The sequence below is a fragment of the Ovis aries genome, chromosome 23 (assembly GCF_016772045.2).
Source record: "Ovis aries strain OAR_USU_Benz2616 breed Rambouillet chromosome 23, ARS-UI_Ramb_v3.0, whole genome shotgun sequence".
In the NCBI taxonomy this organism is placed as follows: domain Eukaryota; kingdom Metazoa; phylum Chordata; class Mammalia; order Artiodactyla; family Bovidae; genus Ovis; species Ovis aries.
Window position 1 is genome coordinate 4,200,858 of NC_056076.1, and position 25,640 is coordinate 4,226,497.

The following is a 25,640-nucleotide window of genomic DNA, read 5'->3' on the forward strand; positions in this document are numbered from 1 at the left end:
ACGTGTCCCGGCCACGCCCCCGGGACGGGCCAGCCCCGCCCCGCCCCCGCCACGCCCCCGCCACGCCCACCAATCACGGATCCTTCCGGAAGAGCCGGAGTCGCTCCGCCCCCGCCTCCGAGCCGTCCACCAATCCAGGGCCTTTCTGCGGATAGCGTCGCCCCGCCCCACCGTCTCCCCGCGCTTCACCGCGCGGTACGTGAATGCGGCGGGGCGGGGCTGAAGCCGGGGAGGCGGGGCTGAAGCAGGGGAGGCGGGGCAGGGATGGGCGCGGCTGAAACAGGGGAGGCGGGGCTGAAATCGGGGGCGGGGGGGGTTAAACTAGGGAGGCGGGGCTGAAGCCGGGGAGGCGGGGCTCCAGAGCACCTGCCCAGGTAATGACCTCCCTCTACCTCCCTCTCTATGAGGTTTGAGATGTGGTCTTTGGTGCCGGGGGGGTGGGGGGGGGGGGGGGGGTGGGGGGTGGGGGGGGGGGGGGGGGGCGGCGGGGGGGGGGGGCGGCGGGGGGGTGGAGGTCTGAAATTGGGGCGCCCACACACACCCGAACCCTCAGGCTTTGGGGGAGGAAGAAAAAAGCCAGACCTCCCGCCGACAGTCTCATCCCCGCGGCCCAGCTCCTACGGGGCAGGCGGGGTGTGCAGCGGTTTCACGCTTTGCCTCTTGGTTCGCCAGTCCTTCACCAGCACCATGACTGAGAGAGGAAATATTTTAGTATTTAAATTCAGTAATCACAGGGACTGACTTCCCTGGTGGCTCAGACAGTAAAGCAGTTCGATCCCTGGGTCAGGAAGATTTTCTGGAGAAGGCAATGGCAACCCATTCCAGTACTCTTGCCTGTAAGATCCCATGGACGGAGGAGCGTAATAGGCTACAGTCCATGGGGTCACAAAGAGTCGGACACGACTGAGCGACTTCACTTCAATGAAGGAAGTAGAGCCGCTTTTACTTATTGAGCGTCTGCTATCATCTTCTTAACCTTTCCAAGGATCCTTGGGGGTACGATTATCTGTTAGAGTGGTGGTGTTTGTTCAGTCGTCCAGTCGTGTCCGACTCTCTGCGACCCCATGAACTGAGCATGCCAGGCCTCCCTGTCCTTCACGACCTCCCAGAGTTTGCCCAAGTTCATGTCCATTGCACCGGTGATGCCATTCAACCATCTTATCCTCTGACGCCTTCTTTTCCTTCTGTTAGAGTTACCCCCTCCAATATTTGACAAAACTTTTACCGCCCCTACGTTCTGTATTATTGTTGTAATAAGTTTAATAGTTGCAAGAGATGTAGTTTCCCACATCCTGTAAATATGTTATAAAATTTTATTAGAAATTTTACCTAAATTTTAACATGATTTGTTTTTCCTTCAAAATCCTGTTTCCATCCATATCTGTCCCAGAATTTTGTCAAGTTGTAACATGTTTCTACTTGAGAGTCTTTTATTGATAATCCTATCATACTTTGCAACAGAATATGTATAAAATTTAAATTAGTATTTACTTCCCTATAACTAGAAAGTTTTAACTGTTAAACTTTTTCTTCTGGGTTAAATCACTCCAGACAGTGACTACAGCCATGAAATTAAAAGACGGTTGCTCCTCGGAAGGAAAGCTATGACCAATCTAGGCAGTGTGTTTAAAAGCAAAGACAATACTTTGTCCACAAAGGTCCGTCTAGTCAAAGCTATGGTTTTTCCAGTAGTCATGTATGGATGTGAGAGTTGGACCATAAAGAAGGCTGAGCTCCAAAGAATTGATGCCTTTGAATTGAGGTGCTGGAGAAGACTCTTGAGAGTCCCTTGCACTGCAAGGAGATCAAAACAGTCAATCCTAAAGGAAATCAACAATGAATATTCACTGGAAGGACTGATGCTGAAGCCGAAGCTCCAACACTGTGGCCACCTCATGCAAAGAGCTGACTTACTAGAAAAGACCTGATGCTGGGAAAGACTGAAGGCAAAAGGAGAGGGCAGCAGAGGATGAGATGGCTGGTTGGCATCACCGACTTCAATGGACATGAATCTAAGCAAACTCCAGGAGACAGTGAAGCACAGGGAAGCCTGCTGGTGTGCTGTAGTCCACGGGCTCCCAAAGAGTCAGACGTGACTTAGCGACTGAACAACAACAAATTATCATTACAATTATTAGTAATACACGATTGATAAAACTCCTATATATATGCTTTGGTAAAGAATTTTTGGCAACTTAAAGTAATTTATTGGAAATGAATCCTTTACTCATATGTATTGAGTTTTTTTAAATTAATTCAGGTATCTATAAATGAGATCCTTGCTAGAATGAGACAGGATTAGGTACAGCAAAAAGGTGATTTAGAGTAGAATCCATAACACATTACCTGTTTACTAAAATTTTATGGGCATGTGGTGAAAATTAATAAGGTCAAGAGGAAGTAAAAATGAATATGCCTTTACAGTACCTAATAGTCATTTGGCAAGAGTTAATGAAAATGTTTATCCTGAAAATCTGAATAAAAGTTAAGAAAACGCCAGTTTTACTCTTGATATTGAACTCTTTCACTGGGAAATACAATGTTAATTGTCGGAGGTGGAACTTTCTACCTCTTGCCCCTAGAAATAAAGCAAAATATGCAATAGACAGGTGGCCTTGAGTGAGGAGGCATTCTCCAATAACATACTTTCAAACTGTATTTCAAACTGTCCCTTTGTTTGGAGCAATTTAGCACTTAGAACAGTGCGTGGTGTTGAGTGTCTGGGTCGGTTCTGGCTGCTGTAACAGAATGCCACAGGCTGGGTGGCTTATAAACAAGAGGAATTTATTTCTCATAGTTCTGGAGGCTGGAAGTCCCAGCTCTAGGTGTCACCAGGTTCTATGTCTGGCGACAGCCCACTTCCTGGTTCATGTGTGTGCTGAGTCTCTTCAGTCGTGTCCGATTCTTTGCAACCCCAGTGTAGCCCACCGGGGTCCTCTGTCCATGGCTTCTCCAGGCAAGAATACTGGAGTGGGTTGCCATGCCCTCCTCCAGAGGATCTTCCTGACCTCGTCTCTTATGTCTCCCACATTGACAGGCAGGTTCTTTACCACTTGCGCCACCTGGGAAGCCTATCCCAGTTCATAGATGCCATATTTTCGATATAACCTCACATGGCAGAAAGCTCACTGGGTCTTTTATTAAGGACACTAAACCCATTCATGACGACCTTATCACTTTACAAAAGGCCCAAATACCTCCAAATACCATACCTTGGGGTGTTAGGTCTCAACTCATGGATTTGGGGGGCACACAAACCTTCGGTCTGGGTCCCTCTGTGTGTCTTGTAAAACAGAGCAGGAAGACATGAAGGAAGGCCAGCAGAGGGCTCCACTGCCGGCAGGGTCCCAGGTTTACCTGCTCTAGGAGAGACAACACGTGGAATTGGGGCAGCTGGGAATTAGTGCCCTTAAATCTTTCTGAACCCTCCTTTCAAAGCCTTTTTGTGCCCGTGGGGGTCTCAGTCTAAAGACCGCTGACTTTGCGATGAGCTAGTGTTTAAATCTAAGGGAGCACAGCTAGGAATCTCCAGCAGGTGGCGCTGCAATCCCGCCCTTGGTAAAGGATGCTTTGCGGCCTGCTTGGTCTGGACAACTCTGATCTTCCTTTAAGGAGCTAAGTAGGCAGGTTTCTCTTCTCTGTTGGATTTTTTTGGGGAACAGGGACACTAAGAGAAGACAAAGGATGAGGTATGTGGAGGGATACTTCATGAAGAGAAATGATGTGACTTCTGAGAACTTAGGGAGTACAAGCATTATGAAAGTTACTGTCGATTACAGATCCATTGATAAAACATTAGATCCTGCTTCCAATCACTGCGATTTTCTGTTGACTCACCAGTGACACGTCACTCCTGGGTAAGGGCCATGCCTGGTGTGTCTTCTGAGCCCCGGGTTAGGCCTTTAGCTTGAGGGGGAGGGAGAACAAGCAGATGCTAAGATGGAAGGGGCTTTGTAGAGGGGGCTGCCCACAGTCAGCTTGGTACCTCGCACAGCCACGGCCCCTGGATGCTGGTATCCACCCTGATGGCCCAGCGGTTACCCCAGAGCCACAGCACTCACGCCTTTGGTTCCTGCTCTGGGTGAGTCTGCTTCCACTTTCTACTTGGACTCTGAGAATTCACTTCCTTTGTCTCAAGTTAAAATTTCTCAAAAGACAGCATTTGATTGGTTTAGCAAGCCACCACGAGGAGTCAATTCTTCTGCCAGGAAGAAGGCCCGGCCAGGTTTTCTCCAGGCCAGCAGCCCGCATGCTAATGGCTGCTTCCGGGTTGTGCACCCCACCGGGTGCAACCCCACCCTGGCCAAGGGGGTGACGTCACAGCTCAGCGGGGCGCTCTGTGCTGCAGGGGCCTGAGATGGATGCAGTCTGCCCCGGACCGTGGACGGGGCATGACCCCGGGCCCAGCCGGCCCGTCCTGCTCCCAGTGCACAGGCACGGGACAAGAGAACCTTTCAGCCGGTGGAACTCTGGGGCAGATTGCTCCAGCTCTCTGGTGATGCCGTCAGAAGTGGCAGCAGTCTCCATCCCATGTGGGGTCAGGTCAGGATGCCATCTCTGCATCTGAAGACACAGAACTGCCCTTCTCTTCAAGAAAAAAGCTCTCCCTGACTCAGCACCAACTTCCTGACTTAATGTTTTCAGGAAGGCACTTTCATCCAAGAATCTAGAGGTGCCAACCTGGGTAGAGAGGTGTGAGCAGAGGTGGAAACGAGAGCTTTTAAGTCACTGCTTTGAAGGAAACTCCAATTTCTCTGGTGACTCCAGGCCAAAGTAAACAACGACTAGAACAGCAGCAGCAGTGGCTAGGCCTGGTCTTCACTTTTTAAATCAGCGTTTCCGGCTCTCTGGCCTGCAACGATATGACATCTTAACTACGAGTATATTTAAGAATGTCATTTTAATGAATTCATAAAAACCCCTGCCATTTGCTCTTCTAACCCAATGAAATCTACGTTGACTATGCCAAAGATTTTCAAGGTCAAAGAGCTTGAAAGAGCTTCAAGATGTAAGGCTCTGCTGTTGCCACTAGTATTTATGAGCTTTCTACAATAAAATCACCGTGGGGAACTGGAACGCGTGCCCATGCGCCACGTTTACATTTAGACGCCAAGGTTCTGGCTCCTGCCTCTTGCTGTCATGTACAGAGATATTAGGGCAGTCTCCTCTGCTTTCTGGAAGGTTTTCTGAGCCACGTGGTTCTCACTGGAGACCGAGTTCGGCTGTCGGTGTGTCAGTTTAGGGCTGAATTTTCTGTTTTCTTTTAAATGATCTAACTTTCTGGCTGTGCCGGGTCTTCCTCGCTGCGTGGCCTTTCCTCCAGCTGCGGCGAGTGTGGGCTGCTCTCTAGTGGAGACGCGCAGGCTCCTCATCACAGTGGCTTCTCTTGCTGCAGAGCGCAGGCTCTGGGGCACACGGGCTTCAGAAGTTCCAGCTCGCGGGCTTCAGAGCACAGGCTCAGTAGTTACGGGCTTAGTTGTTCCTTGGCATGTGGGATCTCTCCAGATCAGGGATCAAACCTGTGTCTCCTGCATTGGCAGGCGGATTCTTTACCACTGAGCCACCAGGGAAGCCCTGAGTTTTCTTTTTTAACACTTGCCTTTCAGAGAGATGGTTTTGTTGATGATCTCAATTGCCACACAGATCTTCATGTTGTAACACTTTTGGAAGGAGTGTTCTGAAAATCACAGTTGTGTCATAAGCACACAAAGCTGTAACTGAGAACACTGAACGTGGGTCGCAAGTCCTGAATTAGTCTAGTGCCTGGCACGCAGCAGGTGCTCACTGAACAAGGAGAGTGAGTGGACAGAGGGATGGACGAGTAAAGCTATTCTTCCTTTGGATCTGTCCTCCCCTGCCTCGGATGGTCCTCTTGAACAGGTGTATCTTACAGGTGGAGTGACCTGGAAGGAAAGTCACAATGCTGTCCCTCCCCTCAGGTACCCTCTATCAGCAGCAAAATTATACACACACTAAATTATACATGCAGAGCACTGAATACTCAGTCTTAGTCATCATCTGAGGCTAGGCCTCTGAGTAAATGTATAAAATCCTACTTTTAAAAGTTACAAATGTCCACAGGCAATTGAATGCCTTGGAAACTGCATCCAAAGTAAAAAAAATTAAAAAGTATGACTCCCTCCACCCCCGCTTCACCCTCCAACAAAATTTCAACACAAACCAAAATTTCTGCCATACACATGGTCCTTGGACAGAAGGGGAAAAAAGCCTCCTCCTCAATTCTTTTACAGATTTTCAGATGCTATGAATTGTTACCAGCTTGGTATGTGACGTCTATTTAAAGAGTCTCCAAATGGTTTTACATTATCAGGAATCGTTGAATGAAATCTCCAGGTTTAGTCTAAACCTCCATGGTAGTAATATCCCTTCAGGTCTTGCATTAATTAAATCTAGGAAAAGTACATAAGCATTTATTTAGAAGCGCTATATCCAAAGCATGTAATACACACTCACAAAGCACAGCTCCATTCTTGATTGGATGTCTGCTCCTCAGAGCAGATATGGAGGCGTTTTTTTTTCCCCCTCTATGTCCTGCTACCTTTCTGCTTATTTTCATTCAGCCCTTATAATGACTACACTGGTGGGGGTTGGGGGTTGGTTAGCTTGACAAAGAGAAGGGGTTTTTCTGTCTACAGTAATGATATTATCACCTTAATTCTTATTGAAACCCTGAAAGACAATGGAATCCAGGACTTCACCTTTGTTTTTTTTTTTAAAGTATGACTCTTAATATACAAAAAAGTTACCTGCCAGAATTTCCAAAAAGTTCCTTTTTCACTTGTAAGAACATTTAACATGAAGTCTAATCTCTGGACAGATTTGTAAGAACACAAATAGGTACCACGTTGACGTCTAGGGCTGATTAATCTTGCACAACTGAAATCTCACACCCCCTGAATTATAGCGCCATACTTCCCCATCCCCAGCCCCTGCCTGACACCCATCTGCTCTCTATGGGTCTGACTATTTTAGATGCCGCAGGTAAGTGGAATCATGTAGCATTTGTCCTGCATCTGGCTTCTTTCACTTAGCATAATGTCCTCAAGGTTCATCCTTTGTTGCGTACATAAAAAACATTCCTTGCTTTTTAATGGCTGAATAATATTCCCTTATGGGTTTCCCTGGTGGCTCAGTGGTGAAGAACCTGCCTGCTAATGCAGGAGATGCGGGTTTTATCTCTCAGTTGGGAAAATCTCCTGGAAGAGGGCATGGCAACCCACTCCAGTATTCTTGCCTGGAGAATTTCATGGACAGAGGAGCCTGGTGGGCTACAGTCCACGCAGTTGCAAAGAGTCAGACAGGACTTAGTGACTAAATAATATTCATATATATATATATACATATATATATACCACATTTTCTATATGTGTTCGTCTGTCACTGAACATTTAGCTTATTTCAAAAAATTAAAAGTAGAGTTACCATATGATCCAGCAAGCTCACTACTGGGTATTTTATTCAAAAGAACTGAAATCAGGATCTTGCAAAGATATTTGTACTCACATGTTTGCTGCGGCATTAATCCCAACAGCCAAGACGTGGAAACAATTCAAAAAGCATTTCAGTTTCCATTTGGCACTTTTTAAGCACAAACTTCACAAAGTCGTTCACTTTTTTATACTTCAGAGAAAAACATTAACTTCTTATCCAGTAGAGAGAAACAATGGCCCGGCATTTGTAAGTAGATATCTGGAGAAGAAAAAAGAAAATTGAAGTCATTGTGGTCCACCACATGGAGGGAAATTTTTGAAAACACTTGGAGGTCCAAAAGGGGAACCCTAAGCAGCACCAGGCCTCCCTGGTGGCACAACTGGTAAACAGTCTGCCTGCAAGAGACCCGGGGTTCCATCCCTGGGTCCGGAAGGTCTCCTGGAAAAGGGAATGGTAACCCACTCCAGTATTCTTGCCTTAAGAATTCCATGGACAGAGGATCCTGGCGGGATATAGTCCATGGTTGCAAAGAGTCGGACACGACTGAGCGACTGACACGTACGCATAAGCCCCGCCCGCCAGCGCCGCCCGCCAGCACAGGGATGAGCTTAGAGACTCGGGGTCTCCGGGCCACAGCAGGTCAGGGTGTAAAGGTCTGGAAAAGGAATGGGGAGGACTGCTCATCAAATTTACCTGCCTGGGCTCTATTTACACCTCTACCTTTATTATGACACTAACCTCAGCAAAGACGATCTATTTTTCAGTTTAGTATTTTGCCTCTATCCCACTCCAGGTGTGTCAATTTCCACACCTCTGTGGAAATTTCAAACTGATTTCAGAGAGTTGCCACTAATAATGCTAATTGAGATTTGTCGTCACTGACACGATGACAAATTGTCAGGACTCACCTGTGAACTGGTGATGAGTATTCTGGGTTTATATCATCTCTCTTGGCTGAAAGAAGACTAGTGTGAACTTCTGAATCATAGTTTTAAAGTACCCAAATATTTAAGGATTACATTTACTAATTAATCAAGAAAAAACTTTTTAATGTTTAAGCCTGCTCCAGCACGCCCCGTCTTGCACTGATTACCTAGAAAGGATCCAGATGCTGAGTCTAATTAAAAGCATACGACACTTGTTGTAACTTCAGATTTAAAATAAAGAGTATTAAGCATGATAGAAACATGTTTGCTCACCAGAAAGTATACCCATTTATCAATAATTCACAGTAGATTTCTGCTGAAACAGTTCTCTAAATACAGGTTCTATCTTGTGGTTCATGATCTGTTACATTTTCACCTGTTTCTAAGTAAGTGCAGTGAGGTGATAAGGGTTTCCATTTTCCCTTTTTTTCTTTTTTTTATTAGACTGATTCTCCATTTACCTTGCGGTTTCTTATTTGAGAAGCAAAACATGTACTTGGGGATTTGTAAAAATTCATGATTTGTTTACAGTTCATTGGCAGTTTGAGGCTATTTTCCCAGCTTATTTTTTAAGTGAGAAGGGAACCAAAGCAACAAAACCTACCCTGTTTCAGAATATAAGCAGTTTTAAAGCCCCTAGACAAGCAAAGGGAAGGTGAATATTCCAGTAAATATCAAGAACTCAGATCTAATGTTCTAGCAAATACCAAGAATTCTGCGTGTTTTGGACAACTGCAATTTGTCCAAAGCTGGAAGAATAGATGATGGGGGAGAGGTGAAGTCTGCTAAATAGTTCTCTGTATCTACTGCACAAACTCTGCAAACACAGACTGAAATTCTCAGTTTCTTTCTTGGGAAAAGCGAAATAACCAAATGTACAGAGAAACGTCCAGCTACGTGACAGACATTTCTGCTCACGTTCAGACATTTGCTTCCTCCGGTGCTGGCAGGCAGATGTCAGACGTCTGCTTGGGCAGAACAGGGTTTTAGCTGGAGTAAGTCGTGCGCACGTCTCCTGGGCTCATGGGCTCTCGGGTCTCACCTCTGACGGGGACACATGCCGTGTCACTGAGCTTCAGGCACCGACACAGGTGGGGCTTTTCCTCTCACACTGCTGCATGAGTACTTGGCCGCCCCGAGACTGTTTCTCAAAGTGATGTATACATACATGCCTGTTAGGTTCTGGGGCTGCTGCAGCAAATAGGGCACTTAACAGACAGCAGAAATGGGTCATCTCCCAGTTCTGGAGGCGAGAAGTGGAGGACCAAGGCATCAAGGCCTCGGCAGGGACGTGATCTCTTTGAAGGCTGTGGGGAGGACCCCTCCTGCCCCTCCTGCTATGGTGGCCCCTGGGGGCCCTGGCTTGGAGCTGCAGACTCCAGGGTCTGCCTCTGGCAGCTCCCACCACGGCCTCTCCTCTCCTCATCTGGACCCCAGTCACCGATCTAGGGCCCCCCCGCAAGTTAAGACCTCATCTTCATTAATTATACCTGCAAAAGCCATGTTCCCAAGGAAGGCCCTGCTCAGAGGGTCCAGGCGGATGTGAGTTTGGGGGGACAAGACTCCAGCCAGTGAGCGTACATTTCGTCATCACGGGCTGCGCACAGGCTGGACACCCCCACTGGCAGGTCCCCTTCTCAAGGAAGCCGCCGCTGCTCCCGTGACCCGTGGCCCCCCAACACCACCCTACCAGGCCTCCATGCACCAAGTCATCCCACAGACACCCGGACAGTCCGGGTCTCGAGCAGTCTCTGACCCCCACTGGCACCTCCAGAAGGAAGAAGAGAAATAGAAAGCAGAAGAAAAGCAGGCGGAAAGGGACAGTCTAGTGGAGAGGAGGCATGGAGGCAGAAAAGCACAGAGCAGAGCTCGAAGTGGCCGCAGTGTACGGGCAGGACACCCGCCCACCCCCTGGGCCTGCACGCACGGCTGGAGCCCAGACTTGCAGGATGAATGATGCCCAGGGCAGAGCTTTGACTCAGATGGGGGCATCTGTCCAGCAGGGCCCTCAGCTCCTCCTCACATCCCTCACGTGTGCTGGGAGCAGCCCCAGGATCTCCTGGAAGATAAGCCTCTTGCTGCCCGCTTTCTAGAACCCAGTGAACACAGAACACCTCAGTCCCTCTCCAGAGGGCTAAGGCCACCCCACAGGTATCACCGTGAGGAGGCAGCCCGGGCTGGACCCCGTGCCCATGCCTGGCTGGCTGCCACCAGCAGAGTAGTGATGGGACATCCAGGCCAAACCAGAGAAGATAATCCCCTTGGAGCTAATGACATGCAAAGCCCAGGGCTCCTCTCCCACAGGCCCCTGCTAAATAAATAAGTATCCACTGTGTGCTAAGTTTTTATTCACAGTTTTGTGTTCCTTTTCCTAAAGATATCGTCTAAATTCTAAGACAAAACTGGATCCAGGCTGGGTGAAGGACTGACAACAGAGCTGCCCAGACCCACCAGCCAACGTGTTCGGGCCCCCAGCCTGGATCCCAGCTGCTGCCTTGAATCCCCACTTGGACGACACGTGGGCTTCATTCCGGAGGCATCTGCCAGCTCCTCCTGACTCAAATTGTCCTGTCTGTTTTTAAAAAACTCATGTATCTTCTCACTCTACTTAATTTTACAGAAAATAAAAAGGAAGAAACCACATATTCCCACAGTTCCACTACTGCGTTTAGCTTGGCCTCTTGATTATCCTTGAGAACTATCTCAGCCTATGGAGCATCCCCTGGGAAACCTTAGAAAACACAGCTGTCTCCCTACGGGCTCCCAGGAGGGCAATCCTCACGCAGCGGGTGGGGGCTGGGATGGGAGCCCCAAGACTCCCAAAGCCCCCAGCCTCCCAGCTTGAGGGCCACTGATAGGATCCCAGGCTAGCTTACCTGGTGTGGCTGTGTCATCAGGAGAGGCTGTTGGGAAGGAGTGGGGGTTCTGTCCTCTTGGGGAGGGTGATGGAGGGGAGGTAGCAGGGATGGTCTCATCCTCCTCCTCCTTGCTGAGATCCCTAGGGAAGGCTCTTCTTCCTTGGGAGCTGTGGATCCAGGAGGATTTGGAGCAGGTGAGGGCACAGGGCAGGGGACGGAGGGTGCTGAGTGTGGATGTGTTCTGAGCACCGGCGGGGAGCAGGCCAAGAACCAGGCCAGGTAGACTTGCTTCTCTGTGGGCAGGAGGGAAGGAAGAGCTTCCAGGTGAGGGCAGAGGACAGAGTGTGAGTGCCAGATGGAGTCTCAGACAATGGAGGAAATCGTGGGTCAGAGACCAGCCCCCAGAGAGGGCCCCAATGTCAGATGACACCTGCCCTCATCCAAGGAGCCCTCTTCCTCCCATGGCTGCCATGTATGTGCGAAAGCCACCCCATGGGGTCGTGCAGTGCACAACCTGAGCCACGGTTCTCACCTTTCTTCCACAATGGGGTGAAATGAGAAATCAAGAAGAGAAGACAATTTGGGGAAGTCACAAATATGTGGAAACTAAACAACGCACTTCTTATTAATCAAAGAAGGAGTCAGAAGAGAGTTATAAAACACTCTGAGATGAATTGGAACAAAACCACAACATGCCAAGACTTACAGGCTGCAACTTAATCACTGAAATAAAGCAATGGAAGGAGTGAAATGTATAGATGCAAATGTCTATATTAAAAAAGAAAAAAGATCTCTAATGAATAACCTAATCTTCTATGTTAAGAAATAAGAATAAGAAACGCAAACAAAATCCAAATCAAGAAGAAGAAAGAAAGCAATTAGAGGTTGAATGAATGAACGAAGTTGCTCAGTCGTGTCTGACTCTTTGTGACTCCATGAACTGCAGCCTACCAGGGTCCTCTGTCCATGGGATTTTCCAGGCAAGAATACTGGAGTGGGTTGCCATTTCCCTCTCCAGGGTATCTTCCCAACCCAGGGATCGAACTCCGGGTCTCCCGCATTGCATTCAGATGCTTTACCATCTGAGCCACCAGGGAAGCCCCTAATCAGAGGTTAGAGTATAATAAATGAAATAAAGAATAGAATAACAACAGAGAAAATCAACGAAACCAAAAGCTGATTCTTTGGAAAGACCAGTAGAATCAACAAACTTTAGTTAGACTGACCAAGATAAAAAGAGATGATGCAGACTATTAATGTTGGGAATAAAAGAGGAGACACCACTGCCAACTCTACAGGAATAAAAAGGACCACAGGGGATGCTATGAACAACCATATGCAAACAGATCAGACACCCTAAATTAAATGGATAAACTCTTAGGTAGGCTGCTAGAAGCTGCTGCAAATGACCCTAGAAGAAACAGAAGATCTGAATATGCTGATAAAAAGTAAAGAGATTGAATTAGTGATTTTAAAACTTCCCACAAAGACAAGCCCAAGTTGGTTTCACTGGTGATTTCAACCATGTGTTAAAAGACAAATGAATACCAACACTCCATAGCTCTTGCAAAAAAAACAGAAGAGGAGGAAGTACTTCCAGTATCATAAGCCAGTATTATCTTGACACCAAAACCAAAGATCACAAGAAAGGGAAACTACAGACCAATATACCTTATGATACCATAAGGCATCTTAACACAAGAACCCTCGAAATGCTAGCCAGCTAAATCTAGCAATACGTAAAAAGAATTACATAACATGACTGAGTGGGATTTATGCAAGCAAGGTTGTGGGTAGAATGAACAAGATACTTCAGAGCCTTTATATGTATGTTATAATATGAATTTATACAAATATTTATTGCCTGAAATACTTGCATCTTTCAAAAAGAAGAAAGTAGAAAATCAGTGAACTAAGTTTCAGACTTAAGACATTAGGAAAAATTATCTACAGATCAAATGAAAAAAAGATAGACATCAAGAAAAGAACAAGAGAACTCCAAAAAATCTAAAAAGGAAGCGAAAAAAAGAAAAACCATATATCACCATAAGCAATAAGAAGGGAGATCAAGCCAAACATTGGTCATTTAAAACTTCTGGTAGATTCCTTAAAGAAAAAGAAGAGTAATAGTGAATAAATATATTGTAAATGAAGAAGAGGACAAGACTGAACTGAGGAGCTATTAGAAACTAAAGAAATTTACAACATGTGGCAAGAAAAATAGAAAGCTCAAATAATGCTAAAGCCATTATAGAAAAGTAGGAGTAATTTAAAAATTTCCCCAAGAGAATACAAAAATTTTTTTGGCAGATCCAAAAATTTCTGCCAAATTTTCAAGAAACAGATCATTCCAATCTTATAGACGCTCTCCCCAGAAGTGCTCTCCAAATCATTCTAGGAGGCCAGTATAATTTTGTTATCAACACCAGATAAAAATAGCATGCAAAAGAGAAATTAGAGCCTTATTTTACTCATTAATATGGATGAGTTCTAATAAAATATTAACTGAATCTAACTGCACAGGAAAAAAGATAACATGCTACGATCAAGTTGGAGTCAAATGAATTCAAAGGCTCTTTAATATTTTCATATCCATACATTTGGTTTATTACATTAAGAGATCAAATGATCAGATCATAAGTGGTTGTATATATATAGCTATACATACATATATATAAAACCATATATGATCATATCAACAGATGCAGAAAAAGAGCATGATAAAATTCAACATCCATTCATGATAAAAAGGCACCTTAACCTGATAAAGAATATGTATAAAAACATACAACAGGGGCTTCCATGGTGGTCCAGTGGTTAAGAATCTGTCTTGCAACGCAAGCGACATCGGTTCGGTCCATGGTCCAGGAAGATCCCACGTGCTGTGGAGCAACTAAACCGGTGCCTCACAGCTCCTGAGCCCATGAGCCTGGAGCCTGTGCTCCACAGCAAGAGGAGCTGCTGCAGAGAGAAGCCCACGCTCGCCACAACTGGAGAAGCCGCCCTGTGCAGCAACGAACACCCACCAGACAAAACATAATCTTAAAAAAAACCCTTACAACATAAGTCATTATAAATGGGAAACTAATGGAAATATTCCTTTTAAAGGCAGAAACAACATGGGGTGTGTGCTGAAAATACAGAATCTGTAGGCTGCAAACTAAACATGTGATGAAAGAAATCATAGAATACCAAATAAACGATGAAATGCATTATGTACATGGATTGGAAGACTGAAAATAGTATGGGTGTCAAATCTTCCCAAAACAGTCTTCAGATTTAATGCAATTCCAAGCAAGACCCCAGAAGGATTATTTTGTGGATATAGACAATCTAATTTTAAAATTTATATAGACAGACAAAAGAATTAGAAAAGTCAGTTTTGAAAAAGAAGAAAATTGGAGGAATCACATTTCTCAACTTTATGACTTACCGTAAAGACAACAGTAATAAATCATATCGGTGTATATCAGCATAGGGATAAGCATGTACATCAATGGAAGAGAACAGAGTCTAGGATTCAGTTCAGTTCAGTCACTCAGTCGTGTCCGACTCTTCGAGACCCCATGAATCGCAGCACGCCAGGCCTCCCTGTCCATCACCAACTCCCAGAGTTCACTCAGACTCACGTCCATCGAGTCAGTGGGGCCATCCAGCCATCTCATCCTCTGTCGTCCCCTTCTCCTCCTGCCCCCAATCCCTCCCAGCATCAAGGGTCTTTTCCAATGAGTCAACTCTTCGCATGAGTCTAGAATTAGACCCACATAAATACAGCCACGTTAATTTCTGACAATGGCAAAACTGCAGTTTATCAATGGAACAAAGATAGTCTTTCCCAAAAACCAGTGTTAGAACAATCGGACGTCCACATGCAGAAAAGGGACCTTATCCCAAGGCTTTATTAAAAAATTAACTGCAAGACTGAAATCGGCTGTTAGGAGAAGGAGAGACTAGCTCCTCACTGCGGGAAAATACCTTCCATATATCTGTTAAAGAACTTTTATCCAGAATACATAAGGAACCCTCAACTTCAATAGTCAGAAAACTCTAAAAATTAGGAAAAGACTCTGAGCAGACACGTCCCTAAAGAGGATCTACAGACAGCAAATAAGCACAGAAAAACATGCTTGACATCGCGAGACAGTAGGGACATGCAAACTAAGGCCTTGTGCGTTGTCTACAAGCCTTGCAGGCCTCTTCACAGCAAGGTCATCTCAGACTGTAAACTCCCAGAGGCCAGGGGATTTGTTCCCTCTGCAATGGCTGGAATACAGGAATCCTTACCACAGCAGGTCTGAGCGGGGATGCAGAGCCCCTAGAACTCTCAGCACTGCTGGCAGAGATGGGAAATGGTGCAGCCACCTCGGGAGGCGATTCAGACAGTTTCTTATAAAGTTACTGGAGAAGGAAAAGGCTACCCACTCCAGTACTCTGGCCTAGAGAATTCCATGGACATTACAGTCCATGGAGTCGCAAAGAGTCGGACACCACTGAGTGACTTTCACTTCACTTTATAAAGTTAAGCAATCCCAATCCTAGGTATGACTTTCCTGGAGAAATAAAATGCACATTCACACAAAATCCTGGACATGACTATTTACAGCAGGTCTATTCATATTCACCCCAAACTGAGAAACAACTCAGATCTTCTTCCGCAGGTGGACAGATAAGCACTGATATATCCACACAGTGGAATAGGACTCAATAATATAATATACAGGAGTAAGTTACTGGGCTTCCTGGTGACTCAGGGGTGAGGAATCCGCCTGGGATTCCCAGGAACTGCAACTGCTGAGCCCAAGTCTGAGCACGCTGGAGCCAGTGCTCCACAGCAAGAGAAGCCATCGCTTCTCACCGTCACTGAGAAGTCCACGCACAGCCACTAGACATAGCCCCCGATGCCCGAAACGAGAGACGAGCCCACGCAGCAATGAAGACCAAGCACAGCCAAAAATAAATCAGTAATAAAAAAACTTAATATAAAATAAACACCAGAATGAAACATGAGCCAAGATGGCTCATCCATTCAGTCCCCATGAGGTTGAACAACAACAACAAAAAGAACAAATTACTGATGCAAGCAACTACTTGTATGAGCCTCAAAAGCATTATGTTGCATGGGAGAAGCTAGTCTCATAAACTCACGGTTCCACTTCTATGACTGGCTCAAAAGATCAGTTCAGTTCAGTCGCTCAGTCGTGTCCGACTCTTTGTGACCCCATGAATGGCAGCACACCAGGCCTCCCTGTCCATCACCAACTCCCAGAGTTCACCCAAACCCATGTCCATTGAGCCCGTGATGCCATCCAACCGTCCCCTCCTATGTCGTCCCCTTCTCTTCCTGCCCTCAATCTTTCCCAGCATCAGGGTCTTTTCAAATGAGTCAGCTCTTCGCATCAGGTGGCCAAAGGATTGGAGTTTCAGCTTCAACATCAGTCCCTCCAATGAACACCCAGGACTGATCTACTTTAGGATGGACTGGGTGGATCTCCTTGCAGTCCAAGGGACTCTCAAGAGTCTTCTCCAACACCACAGTTCAAAAGCATCAATTCTTCAGCACTCAGCTTTCTTCACAGTCCAACTCTCACATCCATACATGATCACTGGAAAAACCATAGCCTTGACTAGATGGATCTTTGTTGGCAAAGTAATGTCTCTGCTTTTTAATATGCTGTCTAGATTGGTCATAACTTTCCTTCCAAGGAGCAAGGGTCTTTTAATTTCATGGCTGCAGTCACCATCTGCAGTGATTTTGGAGCGAAAGGATAAAGTTCAGCAATTCCCAGGGGAGGAGGGAGGGGATGCGCAGCATGAGGGGGTTGTTGGGTGGTGGAACTATTCCACATACCAAGTTACAGGACTCCACACACGTGTGAAAATTCCCAGACTGGTACACACACCCACGTAAAAGTCAGTTCCACTGTATGTTGGTTTAAAAATCAAACAGTAGAAGCTAAGATCAGTTGGAACTTGCACCGATGATTATTCCCATGTACTTTCAATGACAAGTATTTTCCAAGTCCTCATTATAGCAGAATTCCTTAAAGTGCCCAATACCAGTTATCCATTTTCTTCAGTTATACAAATTTGATTTATTCACAGGGAAAAAAATAATGTAGGAGTCAGACATGGATTGGAATAGGAAATGGCTACTAACTCCAGAATTGTTGCCTAGAGAATCCCGTGGACAGAGGAGCCTGGCGGTCTACAGTCGGTGGGTGACAAAGAACTGGACACAACGGAGTGAACCCAAGACACGGATGCTTATTACTACTACTTCTAAACAACATCGACGGGAAGATCAAAAAATAGAAGACAGGATTGGAAGGGAAGGAAGCAAATCATCGTTATTTGCAAGTTGAGGGGGGAGGGAGGCTAAGAAACACACAGTAAAGGGACTGCACCCCCTTCTCAGCGCAGATGTTCTGGACCAAGGCTGACCTGAGCCAAGAAAGGAGGGCATCTGTGGATGACCTCTGGACTGCCATGTTGAACAGGATGAAAGACTCTTTACTACTTAGAAAACAGGTTATTGTTTTAGCACCGAAACTGACTAAGCTGTGAGAACTGCCAGATAACCGTCAGGAGCCAGAAGCATTGAAAACACCACGTTATGGGGAAAAAAAGACCAGGAAATCAGCTTGCTGATTGCTCTGAACGGGACAAGCCCATTCATTATGGTGAGGAGATGGTGAGGGGATGTGGAAGCAACAAAAGTGTGGGGCCAGGACTTGAGACCGCCCCACCCTGGACGCCTTCACTACGTCCACCGTCCACCGGCCAAGAGAGAGACAGGAACTTCCCAGCTCACAGTAAATACGACCAGTGCCTCCCCTTCCTTCTTGGAATTTACAGTCTGAGGCCACTGTGATGTGAGGGGCGGGCGAGTCTCAGAGCCTAGATCTTCCCCATTGAAACCGAGACCTGGAAAAGCAAAAGGGTAAGTGCCCTTGGCGGAAGGAGCGAGTGAATAAGGGAAGAAAATGACCTGAGAGAGCGAGATGACCTTGACGTGGGACTGAACAGGGAGCCAGGATGCTGCCGAAGCTGCTGGTGAGGGAACAAGGTGCGCTAACTGGTCTGTGTGATGAAAGACAGCTTTCCTCCCCCTCTGGCTGGAGTCACTCAACTGTTTGCATCAACCGGCATCTGGTATATGAGCTTTTCTTTCTGAGTAATCCTGTACCTTGGCAAGCATGTGAAACATAGTTTTTGTAACTTAAGAAAAAACATTGCTGGTATCTGTTAGCTGCAATCAGAACAGCCCTAAACTGTGCTTTGGAGAGAATCCGTTTTCTGATTTCACGGAAGCCACCGTGCTTCATCAGCAGGCTCACTTTCACTGTCATTTGATGTTTCCGTTATTAGCAATCATGCATTTTAGCAGGGACTCACACAGACGTTCGTCCACCCGTGTTCACAGCAGTATTATTTGCAACAGCCGCTGATTCGTGGAATCAGTCCAGGTGTCTGTGGAGAGACGAATGGACAAGCAAAATGTGGTCTAGCCATCCAATAGAACATGACTCAATCGTGACACCTGCAGCAGCACGGATGATCCCTGAAGACATTACACTCGGCGAAATTCGCCAGGCGCCAAAGGAAAGATGCTCCAGCAGTCCGTCTATAGGGCACCTGGAGTAGTCAAACTCTTAGAGACAGAATGCAGAACAGTGGTTGCCAGGGGCTGGGGACAGGGAGGGATGGTATTTTATTGTTTAATGGGGACAGAGTTTCAGTTTAGGAAAATAAAAAGTTCTGGAGATGGATAGTGGTATTATTTGCGCAAGAAAATGAATGTCGTTAAGGCCACTGAACTAAACACTCAAAAACCTTTAAACCATTAAGATGGTAAATTTTAATGCTACATATATTTTACCACACAAAATTTTGTTTCCAACTGGGAATTATGTATGTTTCAGTTTATTTATCCTTTCATGTACTGGTTGCTTCCAAGTGTTGGCCACCAAGAATAAAGCTGCCGTAAACATCCACGTGCAGATTTCTGTGTGGAAACAAATCCTTTGGGTAGATACCAAGAAGTGCAACTGCTGGATCATATGGTCAGAATATGTTTACTCTGGTAAGAAGCTGAACTGCCGAACTGCCATGGGAGTGGATGGAGCCGCTTTGTGTCCCTGCCAGCAAGGCATGAGCGCTCCCATTGCCCGGCATCCTCACCAGCACTGGGCTTTGTCTGGTTCGGATTTTGGCCATTCTCATAGGTGTGCAGTGATATCTCACTGTTGTTTTAGCTTGCAGTCCCCTGAGGACATGTGATGCTGAGTGAATTAGTTTTTAGTGAGGTTTGTGAGCACATACTTGAATGGCATGAAAACTCAAGATATTTGTCGAATGTGATTTAATTTTCTTTTGGCTAGTTCATGAGATGCAGAGGAATACTCATCACCGGGAAAGCTAAATCTCTCAGGCTTCCATGCAGTTAACTTGGGCCGAGTGTTATCTTCACGCTCCCTTAGCTTGGGGAGGGCACCTGGCTTCCAGTCTCCGCTCACTCAGGCCTCAGCGGGCCCTTCAGACCCCTCAGCCAGGCTTCCAGCACGACAGCCCATCCTCCCCCACAGCTGCATCCAGCCCCACCGCACGGAGCTGCGAGCTCTTTTTGGGCAAGGAAGCCGACTGCCACGCTCTGGGTCCCAGGCCCCCGGATGGCTCTGTGCTGGGCCGCCCTGTGCCCTCTGACACAGGGCCCCCGCTCCCCCCGTCTGCACCTCCGAGTCCTCCCCCTGGAGCCCCGAGACCCCCTCACTGCTGGTGGCGCCTGCCCAGCCGTCTAGACTGCCCTCCAGGACAGCCCCTCGGGGTCTCACCCGACGCCCCTCCCCTGGCTCCACCTGCCAGTGTCTGAGCGCAGTGCATGCGCGTCTCACAGATCTGCTTCTCTCTGACTGGGAAGAGCAGTGTCTCCTCCTCCTGAATTCCTCCGGCATCTAGCCCGCTGCGCCAAGGAGCTGAAAGCTGTCTGAGGGGGTTAAGGCTGGGAGATGCTGTCTGGGCCGCGGGCTCGGGGCGTACATCCGCCTGGATGCAATCGCGCGGTCTTTTCTCTCACGAGGCCATCCCTGTCTGTCATCGGCTCTTGGAGAGCCAAGGTTCACGGTGCGGGAGGGGAACGGGGTGATGGACGACACCACGGTTTCTCATAGGCTGACACCCAATAACCTGCTGAGAAGACCCTGATTCCAGAACCATCGGTATTTTCAGGACGTGTATTTGGCATAGCAGCAGCAGCTGAGATTTCGGGCTCTCCTGACTTCAGGGACTTGGGTCCCCCAGAGCCAACGGCCTTCTCCTTTCACCTGCTGGTGACCGAGACCCACCAACAGGACGCAGCTCCACGCTGGCTGAGCAGCTGGAGCTGCAGACGACTCCAGGCACGGTTTACTCTCTCAGCACGCTCTACGCAGCGCAGCTCATCATGTGCCAAAAAGGAAGTATTCTGGCACATCACCCTTTCCTAAGAGCCCTGGGGTAGGAGTCCAAGGCCAAATCTCAGGATGCATCCTTTCCCCAAGAAGAGCTCTCACAGGAACGGAATGGGCTTGATCCCCTCTTTCCTCCGAGCTCCGTGATGACTGCCCCATACCTGGGGCTCTGGCTGGAAGAGGGGCGCCTGCCAAGAGGGAGGAGCTGTGATCACCCCCATCTCTCCTCTCGTACTGGCAGGAAATCCCCACCAGCAGCTGTGTCCCAACCAAAATGAAAATGCAAGAAAGGAGGCCAAAAATGGTTGGAGAGCTCCTCAAGCTTGTCTCAAACAATGCAGTGCAAGTGTGTGGGTGGGTGGTCAGGAGATCCCAGGGGCTTTATACACCAAGGCAAACCCTGCAAGGAACATGGTGATGCGTTCTGTGCAAAGATTTCAGGCCAAACTCAACACACAGCAAAGGCATCGGGAGACCAGCACAGCGAAGGCTGCAGAGAGTGGCTGCAGAGTCTCCTGTCCAGTACCGCACGGGAAACCGTGCTGCGAGCGTGCAGGCCTCCAGCTCACAGACCTTAACCAGCATCACTGGTGCCCCAGACCGCAGGGCAAGGAGCTGCACTCAGGGCCCTGAAAGTGCATTTTCCTCATGAAGAGCTGTCATTTCACTTCCAAAGGCCAGAAGTGGCCCCACAGTTTCTGTGGTAATTCTTTCCTGTCCTGCAGTTTGGTCTTTTTAATGATAGAACTGCATTTCAGGCCAAGCTAGGCATGAGCTAAAATCTTATTCCTATAGTTTTGCAAAGGGCTGGTAAAGCAGATAAATATCTGAAATGTTCTTGGCCTGAGGCAGGATACGTCAATAAATGATTGTGAGAAGTTCGAGCACTCCACCTCTTACTCCCGAAGTGGGCAATTCCAATATGGAAACAGGAATTAGAAAGTCACACCTAGGGACTTCCCTGGTGGTACAGTGGGTAAGAATCTACCTGCGAACGCAGGGGACAGAGTTCAGTCCCTGGTCTGGGCAGATTCCGCATGCCACGGGGCAACTGAGCCCATGCGTCACAAATACTGAGCCTGCACGCTGCCACCTCTGAAGCCCATGCATCTAGAGCCCGTGGTCACGATAAGAGAAGCCACCCCCACGAGAAGCCCGTGCGCTGCAAGGCAGGGCAGGCCTGCTCACCACAACTAGAGGAAGCCTCGCGCAGCAGCGAACAGCCAAATATGAATCCAAAAATATTGTTTAAAAAAAGAATATCACACCTAGAAGCAGGTAAGTTGGCTTCCAATCCTGGTACTCCCACTAACAGATCATAGTTGTGTTTTTTTTTTTTTTTTAAGTATATTACTCTCTTCTGTAAACTATTAGATAACAACATTCACACACTGCCAGGTTGCTGGGAGAATTGTATGAGTTAATGTGTGGGAACATATCAAGTATTATACACACTGAGGTCTATTTGTTGTTGTCAAAGTCCTTTTAGGGAAAAAAAAAAAAACTTTAATAAACTCATAAAAATGTAGTAGGGAAAGCCCTCAGTTGAGTCATTTATGAAAAGTGAAAGTCGCTCAGTCGTGTCTGACCCTTTGCAGCCCCATGGACTATACAGTCCATGGAGTTCTCCAGGCCAGAACACTGGAGTGGGTAGCCTTTCCCTTCTCCAGGGGATCTTCCCAACTCAGGGATCGAACCCAGGTCTCCTGTATTGCAGGAGGATTCTTCACCAGCTGAGCCACAAAGGAAGCCCCCAAACGTAGTAGAATTGAGCACTCAGCTCAGTTCAGTTTAGTTGCTCAGTTGTGTCCGATTCTGCGACCCCATGGACGCCAGGTTTCCCTGTCCATCACCAGCTTCCAGAATTGAGCACTAATAAACCTATGTATCTAGTACAATTATAGCCAAAACTATAGAATTTTACTTTCTTCCAGGAAAGGCCTATAAGCAAAATACTCATACTCTGTTCTCAGTGACAAGTTCAACTGTCAGTAGACGAGTTCAGAACCCAGAGGATATGTTCAAACATATTCCTAACCCCATGACGTGTCTGGATCTCTCCATTTAGCCTAGGGAAATCAGAAAGTTATACTTCTGTGTTAAAAGCACTTTCTCAAGAAAAATTCCACGGGGAGCTCAAAGTTTTCTGATATTTCAGAGGAAAAGCTTGGATGCATATTCCACTCACTTTTTAGCAGTTCTTTAAGCACCTCCTGTGACTAAAGGTACCCGATTAGATGCTGGGAGACACAGTCCTTAGCCTCAAGTAGCCTCTGGTGTAATGGAAATTAAATGAATACATACAGTGCCGTCTAACTGCAGAGGTGAAACAGACACACCCTGGTTACATGTGCCACCCCGTCAGCTTGCTTTAGTGCTGCCTGAGTGTGGGCACAGGGCCCTGCGACCCAGGTCCCTTTCTTTGGCTCAAAGGAGTTCTTGCCTCATCTGGTTATAAAGAGCCATGCTTCCATCTCCTTCAAGACAAAGGAAAACCACCTTGTGCATTTCTCTGTGAACAGAGTGTGACCGGCGGGATCATTGCCCTCAGGCCTGTTCTAATGTTATGACTTCAGTTTTCATAGTTTGGGTAAGGGAGTGGGGGAAAGCGGCTCTTGGATTTCATTGTGTGTGTGTGTGTGTGTGTGTGTGTGTGTGTGTGTGTGTGTTTAAGGAGTCAAACGCTATACAGATCAACTGGAAGTGAAGCCCGCACTGGGCCAAGCCACTCCCAGCGTGGCTCTGCCTGCATCTAATCCTGACCTGCAGGGCCCCTGCCTGGCCCCACCCAGGCTGCCGGGCGCTGGGAATTCCTGCTGGTGCGCCCAGCAGGCAGGACTCAGGGAAAGGAGACCAGACTCATCTTTCCCTTGTTGGTTAAGCCAAAGCTTCATGTTCTGCTGTTAGTGTAATTATTTTAGTTGTCTGCTGTTCTAGCGGAATATCTAGGACCAAGGGTACAGCTGGCCTGTAAGGCACCGTCATGTGAGTCCCCAGAAAATCCCTCTTTGCACAGGTCATTTAAAAAGGCACCCACTCTGGGCGGCTGGCGCCCCCAGGCCCGGTGGCCTGAGCTCTCGTGACCCCAGCCCCATCCTGCCCTCCTTGGCTTTGTTCAGTGCACAGACTGAACAACAGAGAGGCAGCCAGCTTCGGTTCTGTACTGTAGGCTCTAGAGAGAACCATCACTTCTGTATTGAAACAACACTCATATACATCAACTATATTTCAGTTTAAAGAATGCTGAATATTTGAATGCTCTCTTTACTGTGGGATTATCTTTTTCTTTTTTCGGTATACTTTTCTTTATAAAATGCCCAAAGAAGTATTATTAAAAATGTATCTTAAAAACTTACCAAAGTAGAACTTACCTTGAAAATCCTAATGTTAGTTTTGATTTCATGCTTTGCTCTTCCCCGTGGTTTTCATTCCTAGATTTTTAAGGATAAGTGTTAACACTTCTTTATCTGAATCTTTTTCCTATCCTTGACGCATCCCATAAAATTCCTGGGAAAGAGAATCAGCTTTATATCATCAAAGAGATTTTAAAGGATGCCTCCTTTGCTCCATGACTGTTTTGAAAGAAGAGACCAAGTTCTGACCCAGCAGCCTAGAGAAATATCGCCATGGGGTTCTTCTGGGGGGTGGGCTTCCCAGGTGGCTCAGTGGTGAAGAATCTGCCTGCCCATGCAGGAGATGTGGGTTGGACCCCTGGGTCAGGAAGATCCCCTCGAGCAGGGAATGGTAACCCACGCCAGTATTTTTGCCTGGGAAATTCCATGGACAGAGGAACCTGACAGGCTACAGTCCATGGGGTCACAAACAGCTGGACAAAAACAGGAAGGAACTCGAACAGGCCCTACTGCGACCAGGGGAGTGAACCCAAATGCCAAGTGCCTGTTGCGCTGGGGAATAGTTGCTGCGTACCCAAAGTGTTCCTTAGGGCGGAACGTTTAATTGGATGTTTCATGATTCCTGGAGACTCCACCAGTGAGCCATGAAACTCGAGCGAAACCAGAGAGTTGCAGAACAGACTACTTAAGAAGCCAGTTTCTCAGGGGTAATTACGGGACGCTTTCAAAAGGGTGAAAGCAATTCTCTTAGCTCCTCGCTGCGGGTGGGGTGGGGAACAGGTGAAATTCAGGCGCAGCACCGTCTGGTGGGGTCTGACCTACCAGGAGGCGTTGCCTGTACAACAGGCGGTGCATAAGCTTTTGTTGAACTTCTGGGGCGGGGCGGCTTTCACGGGCTTTCGGCTGTGACAGCTGACCCGCCCAGGACTCTGTCTCTTTAGGGGAGAAACGCTTTCAGGGAGCGCAGAGCAGCTGGGGAGGGTTAGGGGCGGGCTGGCAAGAACCAAGGACAGTTCTGCAGACCCGGGCTCCTGCCCACTCTAAACCACTGCCTCTGGACGTCGAAGCTTGCTCCCCAAAGGCCGCCGCAAATACACATACACACAGACGTAGATACACATTCAGGGAACACTTTCTTCTCGACTGGGTAAGGGAATCGTTTAGAGAGTGCGGTGCTTTTTCACCCCAGGAAAGGCGGTCCTGGAGTTCAGGACCTGCCTGGAAAGGGTGGGCGGGGGTCTCCACGACGTTCTCAGACTGTCCTGGACTCCCGATTCGGAACCTCGCCCCGGGGGGTGCTCGGAGGAGACCCAAGTAGAGGGGACGGAGGAGTCTAGAGAGAGGTAAAAGTGGGTGCAGCCCCAGCAACCAGTGGTCGAAGCGGTGGGGGAATCCGTGAAAAGAACAGTTGCGCGTGTGGACAGAGGAGCCGGGAGTCTGAACCCGGGAGAGCCTGAATTCTGCTCAAGAAGGGACTGGTCTTCTTGGGGAAAAGGTGCAAAGAAAGAAAAAGTGGAAATGGTGGCTGGGTGCGGCGCAGGGCGCGCGGACACCCTGTGGCCCCCTGGTGCTCCGGCCAGCGCGCCTTGTGCCGGCGGGACTCCG

At 47.6% G+C, this 25,640-nt stretch overlaps 1 long non-coding RNA gene across 1 annotated transcript; it reads right to left on the bottom strand.

Moving 5' to 3' along the window:
* Window positions 1-1,299: 1,299 nt before the first annotated feature.
* On the bottom strand, window positions 1,300-25,584 carry LOC121817715 (uncharacterized). Its single transcript, XR_006057743.2, has 3 exons — window positions 24,054-25,584; window positions 7,525-7,710; window positions 1,300-6,410 (listed from the first exon to the last, which is right to left on the bottom strand). It is a non-coding gene; the product is annotated as an uncharacterized LOC121817715 (long non-coding RNA).
* Window positions 25,585-25,640: the final 56 nt, after the last annotated feature.